General features: G+C 35.9%; 1 long non-coding RNA gene across 2 annotated transcripts in view; it reads right to left on the minus strand.

Annotated features, from left to right (window-relative positions):
- LOC103884211 overlaps nucleotides 1–18540 on the minus strand; it is a 33363-nt gene extending 14823 nt beyond the window's left edge. Inside the window, exon 1 of one of the 2 annotated variants that reach the window (XR_646725.4) lies at nucleotides 17442–18540. This is a non-coding gene — a long non-coding RNA (uncharacterized LOC103884211). Of the gene's footprint in view, nucleotides 1–15864; nucleotides 15893–17441 lie in introns of those variants that run through there. The other variant, XR_646724.4, reaches the window with a different exon arrangement.
- Between the last annotated feature and the right edge of the window lie 2136 nt (nucleotides 18541–20676).

The following is a 20676-nucleotide window of genomic DNA, read 5'->3' on the forward strand; positions in this document are numbered from 1 at the left end:
TAATTGGAAAGGGCTGTAATTTTGAGAAGTAAAATATGCTGCATTTTATGTATGTGAACACAAATGATACAATTAAAGAAAACCAATTTATAAACAAACAAAAAAAAATCTATAAACAAAAACCAAGTACTGTAAGTTCTTGCTATGAGCAATCCTACATGGTTAATTCAAATACGATAAACAGTCATGGAAATGTTTCTGTATTTCATAAAAGCTGGGTAGCTGAAATAAATACTGCTGTTGAATCAAACAGTGCAAACAGTACTTTTGAACTCCGCTCAAAGGAGCTACCACCAAGTGACGATACCTGGGATTGAAATTGAGCAAAAGAAGATGTATTTCAAGTGCTTTTTGTCAATATAGTTTTTACTAATAGCTTCAAAATAAAAGCTCAAAATCACGATATGCAAATTCCTATGAAGACACATAAAGTGAAACTTTTCTTCACTCTTATTCTTTCCCCATAAATTCACACATGTCACATAAAATTTAACAAAACCATTCTATTTTGGATATACTGTTCTTGAAGGCTTTGCATTTAGTAAGTTGGCAATTTACCTAACCCCAGTGTGCCTTAGTTTTCTCATCTAGAAAGGGGACATAATTGCTATTTCCTAGTTGACTATTTAATAATTGTTTCAAAATATATTTTTAAGAAACAAAATATGATTGGAAAAAAGTTTCTAAAAAGCAAGAACTATTTTTTTACCTCACGTATATTTTTAATTCATTCTCAGTGAACTATAATTTAATGAAATTATCGGGTAGTATCCCCAGTTACCAAGGAAAAATGAATCAAAAAACATAAATGATTTATATATAAAGATCTTTACACATGCCAGTTGGCATACTTAAGTTAAAAAAAAAAAAAAAAAAAAAGATAAATGGGGCCTGCCTATGCAGAGAGAAACATTCACTAAAGGAAAAAAATAAGATTAAATTTTTTGCCTACAACATGCTGAGAAGAACAAACCGCTTCTATCATTGAGAACTCCTCATTTATTTAGCACTGCCTAATTAAAACCAAGTTTCTAAGGCAAGAATGCCTCATAAATTTTACCATGTAATAAACACATAGTTTTATTTATTGTTTAATTAAATTAATTATATCTTGATATTTGCATTTCTATCAATCAGACTTTAAATTATATTGGTGCTTCAATTGATGTCCAAAGTTCCTCTAAGTAACAGTTGCCTTATCAGTTAAAAGAAAAAGGTTGGGGGGGAACAGCTAACTCATGGCAGATGTGAGGATTTGACCATGATTGTGCTTATGTGAGCCTTGCATGTGGTATACAAGAAATACACAGTGAACGTTAATATTTTTTATTTTAATCATAATTGTTTCAATTGCTGCTATTAATAAAAGCTCTTAGAACATCATCTAACACGCCAATTTGTCAATAATTTTAAATTACTATATATTACATTAAAAGATGCATAATACATGATTTATGGGTTAAATAGAGATAAGAGGATATTAAGACATAATAGCCTATGTCTTGATATACCCTTGCTTAATAAAAGTGGTTAAATTTGTGTCTATTACCACCCTCCAAAAAAAAAAAAAGTCACATTGACCACCAAACTTAGAGTAATTCAAAACATACAGGGGATTTCAAATAGACCTCCTTCTCTTACATACTTGCATGTTTGTTGTTGTTGGTTTGGTTTGGTTTTTGTTCTTTTTGGGGCTTAGTAGGAAAAGATTTCAACCAGAGATTAAAGTTGCCAGTACACTGCCTGGTTTTAGTGAAGCGAATAAGAAGTCCATTGGACTTGGGGGAAATAATATTCATTCAAGTACAGAACCCAGGGTGACTCGTTAGTTTTGTGAATGTAATGTAGATAGGCATACATTCTTTTAAGGAAATATGATAAACATGGTTTTTTTTCTGAAATAATGTCTTACTAGCAGCTTGAACATTTCTGGAGAGAAGAATGGGTCTAGAAGCCTCTTGAAAGTAAGAGGAAAGAGACAAAGTCGGCTACATAGTAAGAGCTCAATAATACGTGTTGGTTAAACTAATAAAGAAATGAATCCCAATCTTTTTCATTTTCTTAAGCTTCAACATTACTAGTTATAGATATTGCTGTGGTGTTTGAAGACATAGTTACTGCGATAAATTGGCAAGAATGCAAATTGGTACATTTCTGGAAAGCTAGTTTGAAACATAGAGCAAAAGCTTTTTAATTGCCTTTACCCATTATGGTCAAGGTAGAATAGTTTTTGCAGACAAAATTCTCAGTGCAAAACTAAGAAATGCTGAAAAACATATTTTTTAAAGAAAATCTACCAAAAATAACAGAGAGCTATTAAAGCGGCAAGTACTTGGAGGCCCAGAGTTGACAGAGGTGATTATAATATTTGGCACCACTTTTTATCTCAATTGATGTTTTTATGTCTCAAGAGCAGCTGACAGGCTCACAAGAAGAGAAGAGCTTCCAGAATTCTGATGGGGCTATAAGAGAGTCCTGGAATACATCTTGAGTTTAAAAAAAAAAAAAAAATGCATTTTAGCTGGAATTCCAAATGACTGAATCTAGCACAATGAAGCAGACTTCACAAAGACTAAGTGTCAACCTCCAAGAGAAGGCTAAAGAGGTATAATAAGTAAATTTAACATGGGATTCTCAGACAGGAAAATACATTAATTAAAAGCTAAGGAAATTTGAATGTAACATTTAGTTTACAATGATGTATCAGTATTTGTTTATTAACTGTGACAAATTACCATACAATGTATGATGTCAATAATATGGGAAACTAGATGTGAGGTACATGGAAACTCTATGTGGTATCTCAACATTTTCTTGTTAATATAACATTGTATTAAAAATTAAGTCAATCAAAAAACAAAGATGTGACATATATAAATGGAAAAAATTATCTAATTAAAAACAGAAATTGACATACTGCGTAAAAAATTAAGAACAAACAAAAACCTTTGTAACTCAAAATAGGCAGACTCTAAATATAAAGATACTAAGAAATTGGAAGGCCGGGCACAGTGGCTCATGCCTGTAATCCTAGCACTTTGGGAGGTCGAGGTGGATGGATCACTTGAGGTCAGGTGTTCGAGACCAGCCTAGTCAACATGGTGAGAAACCCTGTCTCCACTAAAACTACAAAAATTAGCCAGGTGTGGTGGCAGATGCCTGTAGTCCCAGCCACTCAGGAGGCTGAGGCAGGAGAATGGCATCAGCTGGGAGGCAGAGCTTGCAGTGAGCCGAGATCGCGCCACTGCACTCCAGCCTGGATGACAGAGCAAGACTCTGTCTCAAAAAAAAAAAAAAAAGAAATTGGAAATAAAAGAATATAAAGAAATATGCCATAGAATCACTAAGCAAAAGAAATCTGACAAATATTAGAATATCAGAATATTATAGTTAATTGTATTCATTATAAATATCAAAAAGTGTAATATTTTATTTAAAATATCAAAATCATGATGTTTAACTGGAAAGTTGATCGAAAGAGGGATACTTTATTATTTTTAAAGTATCAACTTATTAGAATTATGAAGAACTATTGTTTTTCCTTTAATAAAATAGACTAAAAATATGTATCACAAATACTGACAAATCTAAAAAGAGGAAAATACAAATGTTCCATCATCAAAGGAATCTTGGCACACGCTTCTCAGTCACTGATAGAATAAGGCATTGATAAAATCAGATAAAAAATAAGAAAGGATATTGAAGATTAAAAATAAAATTTAAAAATTCTGCCTACTTAACACTTACAGAAGACTATAACCAATATTTGCTTTCAATAAAGCTTGAAAGTAACAACATAAGGATAACTATTTTTTAACTTTGAAAATAAGTAAAAACTTCTAAATTAACAACGGGTCAATAAAAATTAGAAGGCATTTTAAAGTAAATAAAACTTAAATAAATGTAAATATAATCTCAGCACTTTGAGAGGCCAAGGCAGGAGGATCACTTGAGGCCAGGAGTTTGAGACCACCCCTGGGCAATATAGCCAAACCTTGTCTCAACAAAAAGTAAACAAATTTCCAAGCATGATGATGCACACCTGTAGTCCCAGCTACTCAGGAGGCTGAAGTAGAAGGATTGCTTGAGCCCCAGAGTTCCACATTACAGTGAACTATGATTGTGCCACTGCAGTCCAACCTAAATGAGAAAATGAGAACCTGTCTCTGAAGAATAAAACTATAAAAAAAATAGATGTAACTAAAAATTGTCTCACTGGATGAGGTTACACTCTAGTTAAGATTTCTAGGCCTAAGTATATATGTTTTTTTTTAAAGATTAAAAATACATGGCCTAGACATGTTTTTAAGATATTAAAAGAATGTCAAATGAGCTCAAAGTGGGAAAAAATAAGCAGAATAAAATAAAAGTTGTCTTAGTCCATTTAGTGTTATTATAACAGAATGCCCAAGGCTGAGTAACTTATAAAGAAAAGAGATTTATTTGGCTAACAATTCTGGTGGCTGAAAAGTTCAAAACTGGACAACTGTATCTGGTGAAGACCTCAGGCTGCTTCCACTCATAGCAGAAAGTGGAAGGGGAGCCAGTGTGTGAAAAAAAAAAAAAATCACATCATGAGAGTGGAAGCAAAAGAGGACAAACAAGGAACCCAGACTCTTGGTAAAATATATAGACCAGACTATACTATGGCTAGTATATAGATTATACTTGCCAGACTAATCCATTTCCACTACAGCAAGATTTCATTCTCCCCCAGTGCATTAATCTACATATGAGGAATCTGCCACCATGAGCCAAACACTTCCTTCCATACTTCATCTCCAATACTGCTACATTGAGATGAAATTCAATATGAGTTTTGGCTGGGATGAATCATATCAAAACAATAGCATTATGCAAATAAATATAAAATGTAGAGAATCAACAAAGCCAGAGGTCAATTTGTTGAAAAAAAATAATAAAACCGGTAATTTCCTAGCAAGGCTAATCAAGATTGAAAAGAGATGAATCATAAATTACCAATACTAGAGGGATAATCACTACAGCTCTAACACACATTAAATGAGAAAGTTATTATGAACAACTCTATGCCATTATTGGAAAATTTAGATAATACTGAAAACTTAAATTAAAAAAAATGCAACTTAAACTAACCCAAGAAGAAATAAAAAACAAGTTCATGTGCTTGTTTTTAGTTGCATAACAAAGTTTATAAAATTAATGTCTAACCAGTATTTAAGCGAAGCAAGACCTTAAGCAAACTGGAAATACAAGTGAACTTTCCTAAGTGGATAAAATACATTAAAAATAAAAACAAACACCTATAAAAACACATACATTGACTCTTAATTGTAAAACATTATAAACTTTCCTCCTGAGATCAAGACTCAAGCAATAGATGACTACTTCTAATTGGCATTCTTCTGGAAGTGGTAGCCAGTGCAATAAGGCAAGAAAATTGATAGAATTGGAAAGTTAGAAATAAAACTCTCATCACATTATATTTGCCTATAGTTATTAAAAACATAAAAATTAAAAAGTTCTGATGTATTAAATCAAACAAATGAATTTAGCAAGTTCACTGGATACAAAGTTAACATATGAAAGTCAATCACATTTCTAATTTAACAGCAATTAGAAAATGAAATGTAAAATACCAATTATAATTATACATATGTATACAATTATACATAGATTACATATACACAATTTATACAATCACGTATATATGTGTATGCATAATTCACAAGATATCTATAGAGAAAGTACAGATCTAAACAAATTGAGAACTATAACATGTGAAGATTCTCTTCAAATTGATCTAGAATTCTGATATAATTACTAGCAGAGGGGTGTGTGTGTATGTGTGTAAATTGATGAGTAATTACTGACATGCTAGTAAAAATTAAAGTCATGAAAAAAGACAATCTTAGAAAGGATTTTATAGCAAACAAACATAACTTTTAAAATATGTTTTCTTGAATCATTTATTTCTCTAAAAATTTCAGAAAATAAGAGCATCCGATAGCCATAACCAGATGCTCATATAACTCTCTGTTTCTAACTCATCAATTTTATGGGTTTATTTTGTAATTGATTATAACTGCCATTTGTTCAGGTATAGTTTTGGGATCCACTGGGAGCCAAGGATGTTGTATTCATTAATAAATAAACTTCAAAAGGCTTGCAAGACACATTTGAAAATCTGTTCAAGTACATATTTTGAAAAGAGGAAATGGGGAAAATAGTAAAGAAGTTAAAATATACTATCTGAAGATATTTTTAATGTTGCAATTTGAGAACAAAGAAATTATAGTAAAGACGTAAATTATACATCTGTAAGGTGATGCAGATACACATTTGGAAAAAAAAAAGAGTCACAGTATTTATTCAGAAGTATGTCACAGATATGACTTTAATAGAGTTGACATAATTGGTAAATATGATAAAGGCTTAGTAATCTTAGAATTAGTGATTTTTCATTTCACATCAATAGTCCTAGAGCTATTTTTCTACTCCCACATAGCTTTTCAGGACTCACTTGTGGTCTTTATTCACTCAGTTGTGGGCAACATAGGGTAATTTCCACTTTCTCCTTTAGAATAAAGCTTCCCCATTGGGGTAAAATTTGATATTTTGCTCCAGCATTTAAGTGATATCTTCTGCTCACAGAAGAGTCAGACTCACCTTGCTTTGGTGGCTATTTTGACGTGACTGTAACTTGTTTGAGGATTCCTGCATCATAGCGCAGCATTAACATTCAATGAATTGTGTGTATCCCAAAGAGGTCAATGAGAAAACTCACAAGGCAAAGTCTATGTGAGTGTAAAGCAGTTCTTTCTCTAAGTCCCTTTGAATAGATAGATCCAGTGACCCAGCTGGATTACTGTAGAGTCCAGTGTTGGTCTGGAAACTCAGAGTTAGACTGAAAAGGAATTTGGAATAGAGGTGGGCCTTTGAGAAAAACAACAGTGTGTAGACACAGATGCTAGAAAAAACAGCTGAAAAAGCATTGAAATCATCACAGGCTGAATTCATAGTCCTTGAAATCTGTACTCCGCATCTTGATTAGCACAACTGCAAAGACCTCAAGCTTCTTATGACTCTTTTAAAAATTAATGACATTCTCTACTAACAGATACTTTGATTTGGAAGCTATTTTATGGTTATTATATCAAATTTTGTAATTTTAAGAGAACAATGTTTTCCTAAATTCAAGTTCAACAGATTACCTAATCATTCTCTCTACTAATAAAAAGCTGCAGCTTTCACCCAAGATTTTATATACTCATAAATGTAAACATTGTTCTTCTTTTAATTCTAGATATTTAAACTTGGTGGGTGATAACATAATGTTTACAATATACTTGGAATTATTTTCGTGTGAATTTTGGATATTTTATGTGCCTTTATGTGATTAGGGATACCAATTTATAGGACTGTTCTACTGATGTTCCCAATGAATCAGAAAAAAAAAAGTTGCTAAGTAATAAATTTACATTTACTAGTTTCTGTATTTTTTATTGACACAATAAATAAGTCAATAATACCAACCTGTTTTGAATAGCAAGACCAAAAATATTACTTTCATATTCTATTGACCTTCACTTAGATATCTTTATACCAATGTTTTCTCCTTTGGTATGTCATTATGGATTTATGACTTTTCAGATTTACTGTATATCATTGATCTTTGTCAATAATCGTTTGAGTCCCAATTGCCTCATCTTAGCCAATAGAAGCTCCCTTCAAATTATGCTTAGATCATTCCAAATTAGATTGTTTCAATGTGACTGCATTATTTGTGACATATTTTTGCTTTCTGGCACAACAGAATTACATAGGCTCACTTTTCCCCTTTCAACCCAGACATAGAATCAGCTACTTATTTTCAAGGCACCATGGTTTCTCATAATGGGAAAATAGTATTGAATAGACAAGAATCTGAGTGCTGCTATGAATAATTGCGGTGGGGTGGTGAGGGGCACATGTCCTTGGTTATTTCTTTGGGCAAAGCTAATAAAGATGTATTCTGAATTTCCTTTGCAAATTTATGACTTTGCTTTTTATGGTCCTGATTCAATTCTAATAGTACAGTCCCCATACCTAAATTTTATTTTATTTTCTCTCATACAAAGCATATTGAGTCCTAACAAACATATATTTTAAAATTTGCTAAAAATATAAGAAAAAATTATTCCAAAATAATTTAATATTCATGCAAAAATATAATTACTGAATGAGTTCAATTTTGAGCAGTTATTTTTGTTTCTATCACACTATACTGTAGATTTGCAGTCAGATTATTTTGTTTTAGAATGATAGTTCTCAAGCCTCATCGTGCATCTCAAGGTTTGTTTAAAACAAATAGCTGGGCTTTGTTCACTGAATTTCTGATTCAGTAACTTTGGGGTGTGGCTGATAATTTGCATTTCCAATAAATTCCCTGGTTGGAGGGGGCCAATATGGCCGATTAGAAGTATCCACAGTTCACAGCATTCATGGAGAGAAAGAAAAGGGGCAAGCGAATATAGCACCTTCAATTGAAATATCCAGGTAGTTGCACTGGGACTGATCAGAGAAACAACTCAATCCATGGAGAATGAGAAAAAGCAGAGTGGGGTGACCACCCACCCAAAAGTCATGCAGAGCCAAGGAAACCCTCACCAGCCAACGGAAGCAGTGAGTGACTATGTGACTCTGGGAAACCACACTTCTCCCACAGATCTTTGCAACCCGCAGATCAGGAGATCCCCTTTGGAGCCCACTCCACCAGGGCCCTGGGCTCAACACACAGGGCTGTGTAGAGTCCTGGCAGAACAACTGCTCAGACATGCAGAGAGACACAAGAACTTTACATACTCCATCCCTGAGATCCCCAGCAAACATATCTGCAACTCAGACAAGGTGGGAGGTCTGCACATACCCCTAGGAAGGGGGTGAAACCCAGGGAGCCAAACAGCCTCATTCTGTGGGCCCCACTTCCATGGCACCTCACAAGATAAGACCCACTGGCTTGGAATTCCAGCCAGCTACCAGCAAGAAGGTGAAGACTGCCTGAGACTGAGCTGAGCTCTTGAGGGGAGGGGCGGGTGCCATGTCTGCTGTTTGGTGGATTCCGTCATTCTAGCCTGTAGGTTTGAAGAGTTCAAACAGTCGAAATAAGGAAGGGTCCCCTCAAGCAATGCAACACAGAGGTTTTGCCAGATGTGGCCAGACTGGTTCATTAAGCAGGGCCTGGATCCTGTCCACCTCACTGAAAACTCAAAAAGCTTGAATGCCCCTTTTCCTCCAAATGACCGCAACACATCTCCAGCAAGGACTCAAAAGTGAGCTGAGGCTGAGACAGATAAAATGACAGAAGTAGGCTTCAGAAGTTGGGCAATAACAAATTTCACCAAGCTAAAGGAGCATATTGTAACCCAATTCAAAGAAGCTAAGAATCATGATAAAACAATAAAGGAGATGGCAGTCAAAATAGCCAGTAAATAGAGGGACATAACTGACCTGTTTGACCTGAAAAACACACCACAAGAACTTCACAGTTCAATAGCAAGAATTATTAGCGGAAATGATCAAACAGAGGAAAGAATCTCAGAGTGGGAAGACTGGCTTTCTGAATTAAGAAACACAGACAATAATAAAGAAAAAAGGAATGAAAATGAATGAACAAAACCTCTGAGAAATATGGGATTATGTAAAGAGGTGGAACCTATTACCGATTGGTGTATCTGAAAGTGACGGAGAGAATGGAACCAAGTTGGAAAACATACTTGAGGATATCATCCAGGAGAACATCCCCAACCTAGAAAGACAGGCCAACATTCAAATTCAGGAAATGCAGAGAACCCCAGTAAGATACTCCACAAGAAAGTCATCTCCAAGACGCATAATCATCAGATTCTCTAAGTTTGAAATGAAAGAAAAAAATGTTAAGGGCAGCCAGAGAGAAAGTCCACATCACCTACAAAGAGAAGACCACCAGACTAACAGTGGACCTCTCAGTGGAAACTCTACAAGCCAAAAGAGTTTGGGGGCCACTATTCAACATTCCTAAAGAAAAGAATTTCCAACCCAGAATTTCATGTCCAGACAAACTAAGCTTCGTAAATAAAGGAGAAATAAGATTCTTTTCAGACAAGCAAATGGTGAGGGAATTTATCACCACCAGACCTGTCTTGCAAGAGCTCCTGAAGGATGCACTAAATATGGAAAGGAAAAACCATTACCATTCAGTACAAAAACACACTGAAGTACACAAACCAGTGACTGTGACTATGAAGCAAACACACAAACAAGTCTGCAAAATAACCAGCTAGCATCATGATGACAGGATCAAATCCACATAAAATAATACTATCTTTAAATGTAAATGGGCTAAATGCCCCAATTAAAAGACACAGAATAGCAAGATGAATAAAGAATCAAGACACGTATCCTGTCTTCAAGAGACCCATGTCACATGCAAAGGCACACAAAGGCTTAAAATAAAGGAATAGAGGAAAATTTACCAAACAAATGAAAAACAGAGAAAAGGAGAGGTTGCAATCTTAGTTTCTGACAAAACAGACTTTAAACCAACAAAGATCAAAGAAAGACAAAGTAGGCATTACATAATGCTAAAGGGTTCAATTCAACAAGAACTAACTATTCTAAATATATATTCTCCCAACATAGGAACACCCAGATTCATAAAGCAAGTTCTTAGAGACCTTAAAGAGACTTAGACTCCCACATAACAATAGTAGGAGACTTTAACACCCCACTGACAATATTAGACAGATCATTGAGACAGAAAATTAATAAAGATATTCAGGACCTGAACTCAGCTATGGAGGCTGTGGAACTGATATCTACAGACCTCTCCACCCCAAAACACCAGAATATACATTCTTCTCATCACTGCACAGCACTTACTCTAAAATTGATAACATAATCCAAAGGAAAATATTTCTCAGCAAATGCAAAAGAAATCATAACAGTCTCTCAGACTACAGTGCAATCAAATTAGAACTCAAGATTGAGAAATTCCCTTAAAACCACACAACTACATGGAAGTTGAATCACCTGCTCCTGAAAGACTTTTGGATAAATAACAAAATTAAGGCAGAAATCAAGAAATTCTTTGAAACTAATGACAGCAAAGACACAATGTACCAGAATCTCTGGGACACAGCTAAAGCAGCGTAAAGAGAGAAATTTATAGTACTAAATGCCCACATCAAAAAGTTTGAAAGATATCAAGTTAAAAATCTAAATCACAACTAAAAGAACTAGAGAACCAAGAACAACAAACTCCAAAGCCAGGAGAAGGCAAAAATAACCAAGTTCAGAGCTGAACTGAAGGATACAGACAGGAAAAACTCTTCAAAAAATCAATGAGTCCAAGAGCTGGTTTTTTTTTTTTTTTTTTTTTTTTGGAAAAATTAATAAAATAGACCACTAGCTAGATTAATAAAGAAGAAAAGAGAGAATATTCAAATAAACACAATCAGAAATTATAAGGGAGAATTCACCATTGACCCAACAGAAATACAAACAACCATCAGAGAATACTATAACACCTCTATGCACATATACTAGAAAATCTAGAAGAAATGAATACATTCCTGGACACATACACACTCCCAAGTCTGAAGCAGAAAGAAATTGAATCCCTAAATAGATCAATAATGAGTTCTAAAATTGAGGCAGTAATAAATAGCCTACCAACATCTTCCTCCCATTCTCCACTCTCAAGTTGACCCCAGTGTCTATCATTCCTACTCTTTCTGTTCATGAGTACTCAGCGTTGGGCTCCCACTTATAAGTGAGAACATGTGATATTTGGTTTTCTGTTCCTGCATTAATTCACATAGGAAAATGGCCTCCAGTTGCATGCATGTTACTGAAAATTCAGGACATGATTTCATCCTTTTTTATAGCTGCATAGTATTCCATGGTGTATATGTACTACATTTTCTTCATTCAGTCCACCATTGATGGGCATCTAGGTTGATTCTATGTCTTTGCTATTGTGAATGGTGCTGTGATGAGCATAGGTGCCCATATGTCTGTTTGGTAGAATAATTTATATTCCTTTAGGTATATACCCAGTAACAGTATTGCCAGATTGAATGGTAGTTCTATTTTAAGTTCTTTGAGAAATCACCAAACTGCTTTCCACAGTGGCTAAACTAATTTACATTTCTACCAGCAGTGTATATGTGTTTTTTCTCTGCAACATTGCCAACATCTGTTACTTTTTTACTTTTTAATAATAGTTATTCTAACTGGGGTGAGATGGTATCTCCTTGTTGGTTTGATTTTCATTTTTCTAATGATCAGGCATGTTGAGAACTTTTTCATATGCTTGTTGGTCATGTGAAGAGGTACTGGTTTTGCTATGAGGTACGATTTTAAGGCTCTTGGCCTCAAGACCAAGCATTTTATTAACTCCTAGGCCTGTGGCCTGTTCTTATTAGCCCCAAATTAAAACTTTGCTGGCAGAGAAAATTAATTACCAGTTTAAAAATGTTTAATTTTTATAACTTTTTGTTTTAGATAGAGTTCCACTTTGAGTGTCATCCTGTTCTTGGTAAAAATCAGCTACATATACTGAAAATATTCAGATACAAATTTGTCACATTTCATATGTTTCACCATATACATCATAATAGTTTTTCTGAGAGCTTCTTTCCAAACAAATATACCTCAAGACCAAGATATTTCTGAACTTTCTTTTTATTTTAACAAATTAATAATATGTATTTAAAACTTCAAGCATTCTTTTTTTTTGCATGAAAAACAATGTGGTGATTTTAAAATATGGTCACAAATTTGTTGACACTGCTCCTACCAAACAGTGAGGTGTATGTCCTCTACCCTTGAATCTTGGCTCTGAGTCTTCTTGACTAATAGGTGGGAATGATGCTTACGGCCAGACCCAGGTCTTAAAAAACTGGTAGCTTCCATGTTCTGTCTTTATTCTTATTCTTAAAACCCAACTGCCATGCTGTGAGGAAGCCCAAGCCACTCTGTAGAGCAGCCCACTGGGAAAGGAACAGTTTGCCAGCCCTGTGACTAAGCTATCTTGCAAGTCAATCCTCTAGCCCTGGTTGAACCACCTCATCTACAATTTCCAGGTTTGGGCAATTGTGTTAGTCAACTTGGGCAGCTATAACAAATATCTTACAATGGGTAATATAAACAATAGAAATTTATTGCCCACAGTTCTGGAGGCTGGGAAGTCCAAGATCAAGGTGCCAGCAGATTCAGTGTCTGGTGAGGGCCTGTTTCTCAAAAATGGTGTCTCCTGTGCCTGTGCATTGTGGAAGAGGCAGGAACTCCCTTAAACCTCTTTTCTAAGGCCACTAATCTCATTCACAAAGGTGATCTCATTCATGAAGGTGGATCCTTCATGACTTAATCACTTCCCAAAAGGCCCTGCCTCTTAATACTGTAATAGTAAGTATTAGTGTGTGTGTATTAGTGTGTGTGTGTATATATATATATATACACACTATATATATATATCATACATTTTAGAATATTGGTATTTGGGAGAGGCTCGGTGAAAATTACACAGGAATTCTGTCCTATTTGTGTAACTACTAATGAGACAAACTATTTCAAAATTAAAAGTTGTAATAAAAATTAAGGTCTGAACAAAAGAAAATATCAATTTCAGTAAAACAACTCATCCTGGGGAGAAGGGTTTGGTTCATTTATTGTAGACAGAAGAGCAACCACTGGTTGCTTTTTAGGATGGTTTTTAGGATGAGCACTCATGAGAGCTCAGAGACTTTAGTGATGATACTTCAAAGGCTTATTCTTATATTGATGCATACAGTTTCATAGAGAGTCTGCCATACTCAGTGAAGGAAAATACAGGGGTGCAGGTACTTGGTTCAAGGATGGTTTTAAATATACTGGAAAAATACAGAGGTGACTGAGCTTTATTTGGACACTCATTTATTTGGATGCTCTGGATGCTTTAGCAGCCCTACAATTTTCCCAACCTGTAGATAAAGATCTTCCCTTTCTCAAATATAAGAGTATTTTGATCTTCACATGGGGAAATTTATACAAACATTTGTGGAAGGTTTCTCTAGTTTCTTAATAAGGTTTGAAAAACTTTCACAGACATGCTATAAAAGACATAGTAAAGAACTTCATTATTCTTCTTTTTAAAAAAACAGAGACAAAATCTCACTCTATCACTCAGGTTTGAATGCAATGGTGTGATTATAGTGAACTATAACTTAGAACTCCTGGGCTCAAGCAATCCTCCTGCCTCAGCCTCTTGAGTGGCAAGGACTACAGGCTCATGTAATGCCTAACTAATTTCTTCATTTTTTTGTAGAGGTGGGTTCTTGCTAAGTTGCTCAGGCTGGTCTCAAACTACTGGCCTCCAATGTATCTTCTACCTTTGCCTCCCAAATTTCTGGGATTACAGGTGTGAGCCATTGTGCCCAGCCAGATTTCATCACTCCTTTGTAAACCTAATTTTCCTTCACATACCTTGTTCCCATTTGACAAGATAATGAATTTTCCAGGTGTTCTCTTCCATGATTAAGAAGCCATGAAAAGAATACTGTCACTTGGTGCCATCTATGAGGTCCTACCTTACCTCCTAATGCATTTTATTGGCAGGGTACCATTACAGTTTAACAAACACTATGAGCAGGGGTGAGACACCTTGATAACTCCAAGATTCAGAACAGTCTAGTGATTGAAATGGAGCATATGCAAAGAAAAATATCCGTTTTAAACAAGGAGTATGGGGGGCACAGAAAAGATAGAAAACCAGAGAGTCACACTCAGTCTGTGCTTCCCATGTAAAAGAGCAAAAGCCCGTTGAACTGTAAATCGCTCAGAGATAGAGCTTTGCTGCAGAATCCCTAGGAGGCAGAGGGGAGGAAGAAGAACAATAAAAAATGGTGCCCTTACCATATGCGCATTCAATTTGCACTTTGTAGCCCTTTTCCATTTGTCTTGAGAGCCAAGATTACAACCTTGTACCTGTGTTGGAGAATGTAAGACTACAACACAGAAATGTTAAAACATGTGGGGGTTTTTTTCTGTTTTTTGTTTTGTTTGTTTTTTGTTTTGTTTTGTTTTTAGATGGAGTCCAGCTCTTGTTGCCCAGATTGGAGAGCAATGGCAGGATCTTGGCTCACCGCAACCTCTGCCTCCCAGGTTCAAGTGATTCTCCTGCCTCAGCCTCCCAAGTAGCTGGGATTACAGGCATGTGCCACCACACCTATCTAATTTTGTATTTTTTAATAAAGACGGGGTTTCTCCATGTTGGTCAGGCTGGTCTCAAACTCCCATCCTCAGGTGATCCACCCGCCACGACCTCCCGAAGTGCTGGGATTACAGGCATGAGCCACCACACCCGGCCATTACTGTTTACTAAAATATCTGCAAGTGGAAAGAAATGAGAAGAGTATGCCAGCCAGAAGCAAGAATGACTGCTTCAGTTCTTCATGATCCGGGTTTTCTCAGGTTGTGCCTTATGCATGAATACCACTCAAGACTCCATTTCTCCCACACTACCTCCCCAAAACAAGCACAGTCCACTTCAGAATTAATTTGAAGATCCATTTCAGAGGGGGACTCTGAGCTTGCAAGACATCGACCTTAAAAGCCTGATAATAGATGCATGAACAATGGTTCAAGCATAAATTTTAAAATCAGGGAAAGAACTGTAATAGAGTTGGAATATATGTCCCTGCCAAAATTCATGAACTGTAATCCTTAGTGTTGGAGGTGGGGTCTGGTCGAGGTGCTTGGGTCATGGGGGCAGATCCCTTATGCCTTGGTGCTATCCTTGCAATAGTGAGTGAGTTCTTGGGAGATCGGATTTTTTTGACATGTGTGGCAAACCCAACCCCTACCCTTTCTTGCTCCTGATCTTACCGTGTGGTGTTCCTTCTCCCACTTCACCTTCCACCATGAGTAAAGTCTCCTTGAGGCCTCCCAAGAAGCTGAGCAGATGACAGCATCATGCTTCCTGTACAGCCTGCAGAACTGTGAGCCAATTAGACCTCTTTTTTTTTTTTTAACAAATTACCCAGTTGCACATATGTCTTTATGGCAGAGCAAAAGTGGCCTAATACAAGCAACAAGTAATGTAAGATATATATTTGAGAAGAGATTTCAATCTATGTCTTGAAAACTAGGAGAGTCACAGTAAACAAGAGAAGGTAGCTCTCTGAAACAGGATGTTGATAAATATCTGAAAAGATCTCAGAAGTTCCACCAGAGAGGCAAGGGGGATGGCAGTGAGCGGGCAAAACACAAAGAGTAGTTTTTGTTACTTGAGTTTTTAAATTTTAGAATATACAACATAAAGGATTATGTTTGTTGGGCTTGTTGGTTGTTTGCTTGTTCTTTATGTAGGGCTTATTTCCTTATCAAAGAACAAAGTTGTAGGAATTACTCCAATAGATATCAAATTTTGTTATACAAAGATAGCATGTATCAGAGTACTAGTGGCACAAAGATACACAAATTAGAACAAAGGCAGATCTATACAGATAGGAAGATTTGATTTATGAGTAAGAAAGAACTATAGAATAGTACAGAAAGAACTTTTGTCCAATAAATTATACTGGGTCAAGTGAATATCCCCATGGAAAGAAAATGAACCTTTTTTTTTTTCTTTGAGACAGAGTCTCACTCTGTCACCTAGGCTGGACTGCAGTGGTGTGATCTCATCTCACTACAAGGGTTCACATCATTCTCCTGCCTCAGCCTCCCGAGTAACTGGGTAGCTGGGACTACAGGCACCCGCCACCACGCCCAGCTAATTTTGTATTTTTTAGTAGAGACGGGGTTTCACTATGTTAGCCAGGATGGTCTCGATCTCCTGACCTCATGATCCACCTACCTCGGCCTCCCAAAGTGCTGGGATTACAGGCGTGAGCCACTGTGCCTGGCCAAGAAAATGAAACTTTATCCTTACTCCATACTATATATAAAAAATACATTTCAGGTAAACAATCTTTTAGAAAATAGCATTGACTAATATTCCTGTGACCTTGGAGTAGACAAAGGGGCCTGAAAAGCATTAACCAAAAGGGATAGATTGGTCAGCAAGACTACACTAAAATTAGGAACTTCTGGTCAACAGTAAGAGAACAGAAATGTAAGTCATAAAGTAGAAAATATTTGCAATATATATAAACAACAAAAGACTCATATTCAGAATATGTGTATACAGATATATACTTAGTTATATCATAAATATAATTTACAATAGGCTATATATATACATATTTAAATTATAATAATCAATACAAAAAAAGGACAGAAATCCCAATTTTAAAAGCTATAGTTACAAGTAGGCACTTCACGGAAGATAATATCCAAAAAACCAGGAAACATATGACAAGTTGCTCAACATCTTTTTTAAGGAAATACACATTAAACCACAATGAGAGACCACTCTGTGTCCACCAAAATGGCTAAAATGTTAAGACTGGCAATACTACCTCTGATGAGGACAGAAAGTCAAATTCTCATAACCTTCTGGTAGGCGTATCTATTGATACAACCACTTCCGAGAACAGCTTCTAGTCATGCTTACTAAAACTAAGTATTATGACCTATCCAGCTTATGACTCAGCCATTACTTTCCTCAGAAATGAGAGCTTATGGACAGTCATGTTCATAGTGGCAAAATTCAATATCTCTAAGGCAAAAACAACTCAGATGTCCGAGAACAGTAAACTGAACAAATGAATGGTGGTATATTTAAGGAATGGAATCATAAACGACAATGAAAATCTGCATGTTGTTGCTATGTGCAACAACTTGGCTGGGTCTCACAAACCTCGTGATAAGTAAAGAAAGGCAGACACAGAACAGTATTGTCTATATAATTCTATTATATATAAAGTTCAAAAACAGGCAAAACTGATCTATGGTGTTAAAACTCAGGGTGACTTCCTCTGGGCAGGAGGGGGCTTCCTGTACATAGGTGTAATGGACAGTATAGGGGCTTGAGATCCTTTGGACTTTTTCTGTGCCCTTCCTCCAGCTCCATTCGCTCCCACCTCAGGGACTTTCAATGGCCAGTACTAGTTGCACCTTCATGGACAAAGTTTTGTCCAAGGGCACAGAGTCAAAAGGATCTAAGAGTTTGCATTTTCTCTCCCCATGGGGTCATTACCACTGATTATCACTGGGAATAAGGAATCCAGGTCCCATGATGTGGAGCAGGGCAACCTTGAGACATACCCCACTCCTGAGGTCTCTCACAAGGTCAGACTGAAGCTACCCTGCAGGAAATTTTTACTCTGACAACACCCTTCCTCACCTTCCCTATCCTGCTTCTCCCACTATGTCAATTGCCTTCCCTGGTGATTTACTCAATAATTGACTTGCCACAAATTCTCATCTTGTTATTTGCTTTTGGAAGAACTAATCCGAATCAGCTGGCAATATTCAGCTTCTGTTGAAAAGACTTGTTGGAAAAAGAAAGTATTGGCTATGCTGATGTGGATAATTCATCAATTTCATAAAACTTAAAAAAAATTTTATATATACTACATATTATTTCTTTTTTAATTCTCTTTTTTTTTTTTTATTTTTGAGGCAGCCTCTGTCACCCAGGCTGCAGTGCAGTGGCGTGATATCAGCCCACTGCAGCCTCCACCTCCCAGGCTCAAATGATCCTCCCACCTCAGCCTCCTGAGTGCTATGATTACAGGCACACACCATGACACCTGCCTAATTTTTGTACTTTTTGTAGAGACAGGGTTTCGCCACGTTGCCCAGTCTGGTCTCAAAATCCTGGGCTCAGGTAATCCACCTGCCTCAGCCTCTCATAGTGTTACGATTACAGGTCTGAACCACCATGCCAGGCCTACATTATTCTTACACAAGGAAAGGTTTATTTTCTTACAAGTATTCCAAATCTTGTGACCAACATATTCCAGAATTACGCCCTAGAAAATTTTCATATTTGGCTAGCCAGGTTATGCAGTGATTTATGTTTAGAAGAATTCATTACAAGGCTATTGTAATAGCAAATAAATTTTAAAAACTGTACATCCAAAATTAAGTGGTAAATTTAATAAAAATATGTTATATCCAAATGATTAAATACTACTTATTTACTGTAAGACACTTAAAATGGTTTAATGACATAAAAATGCTCAAGTATTATTAAATACAAAAAATCAAATTATGAGGCAGTACATATAATATAATTTCCACTTGGAAAACTAAAGTGTCTTTAAATGTTTTTATGTATTTTTAACATATATCAAGACAGTAGCACCAGCCCTCCCTAGGAGGTAAGTCCATAGCTAATTTTTCATTCTTTTCTTAAGTCATCTCCATATTTTCTCAGTTTTCTATAATAAATGTGTTTACATTTTAACCAGAAATGTAAAAAAAAAAAATACTTCCTCTAATAATAGCATACACTAGTGTCCACATCTCTGGAAATAAAGTAGCCTTTAAAAATGGGTTAATACCATGTTTTTCAGGATGACTACTCTTTAAAAAAACACAGCAAGTTATAAGTGTTGTTGATGATGGAGAGAAGTTGGAACACTTACGCATTGTTGGTGGAAATGTAAAATGGTGCACCTACTATGGAAAACAGCATGATAGTCCCTTAAAAGTTTTTTTAAAATTTACACTTCCAACAATAGTATGTAAATATCCCTTTTTCTCCACAACCTCGCCAGCATCTGTTATTTTCTGACTTTTTAATGACAGCCATTCTGACTGGTGTGAGATGGTATCTCATTGTGGTTTTGATTTGTATTTCTCTAGTGATCAGTGATGAGCTTTTTTTCATATGATTGTTGACCACATGTATGTCTTCTTTTGAAAAGTGTCCATATCCTTTGCTCACTTTTTTATGGGGTTGTTTTTTTCTCATACAGTTATGTTCCTTATAAATGCTGGATATCAGACCTTTGTCAGATGCATAGTTGGCAAAATTTTTCTCCCGTTCTGTAGGTTGTCTGTTTACTCTGTTGTTTCTGGTGCTGTGCAGAAGCTTCTTAGTTTAATTAGAGTCAATTCATCAATTTTTGCTTTTATTGCAATTGCTTTTGGCATCTTTGTCATGAAGTCTTTGTCCATGCCTATGTCCTGAATGGTATTGCCTAGGCTGTCTTCCAAGGTTTTTATAGTTTGGAGTTTAACATTTAGTCTTTAATCCATCTTGGGGTGATTTTTGTATATGGTATAAGGAAGAGGTGCAGTTTCAATCTTCGGTATAGGACTAGCCAGTCATCCCAGCACCATTAAAAATAAAAATAATTCCCATATCATGAAGCAATTTATACTTCTGGTTATATATCTGAACACATTAAAATAGGATCTTAAAGAGATATTTGTCTACTGAGGTTCAAAGCAGCATTAATTATGGTCACTTACAAGAGGAAGCAACCCACGTGTCCATGTACCTTTATCAATGATAAAGAGATAAACAAAATGTAACATATATATAAACAATAGACTATTATTCAGCCTTATAAAGAGAGGAAATTCTGACATGTTTCAACATGGATGAACCCTGAAGACATTATCCCAGGTGAAATAAACCAGTCACTAAAAGGACGGAAATTGTATTATTCTACTCATTCGAGGTATCTAGAGTAATCAAATTCGTAGAAACAGAGAGTACAATGGTGGTTTCCAGGGATGGGCGGGAGGTGGGGGAAAATGGAGGACTGATGTTTAAGGGGTGTAGAGTCACAGTTT

Source organism: Papio anubis, chromosome 3 (genome assembly GCF_008728515.1).
Source record: "Papio anubis isolate 15944 chromosome 3, Panubis1.0, whole genome shotgun sequence".
Classification (NCBI taxonomy): Eukaryota; Metazoa; Chordata; class Mammalia; order Primates; family Cercopithecidae; genus Papio; species Papio anubis.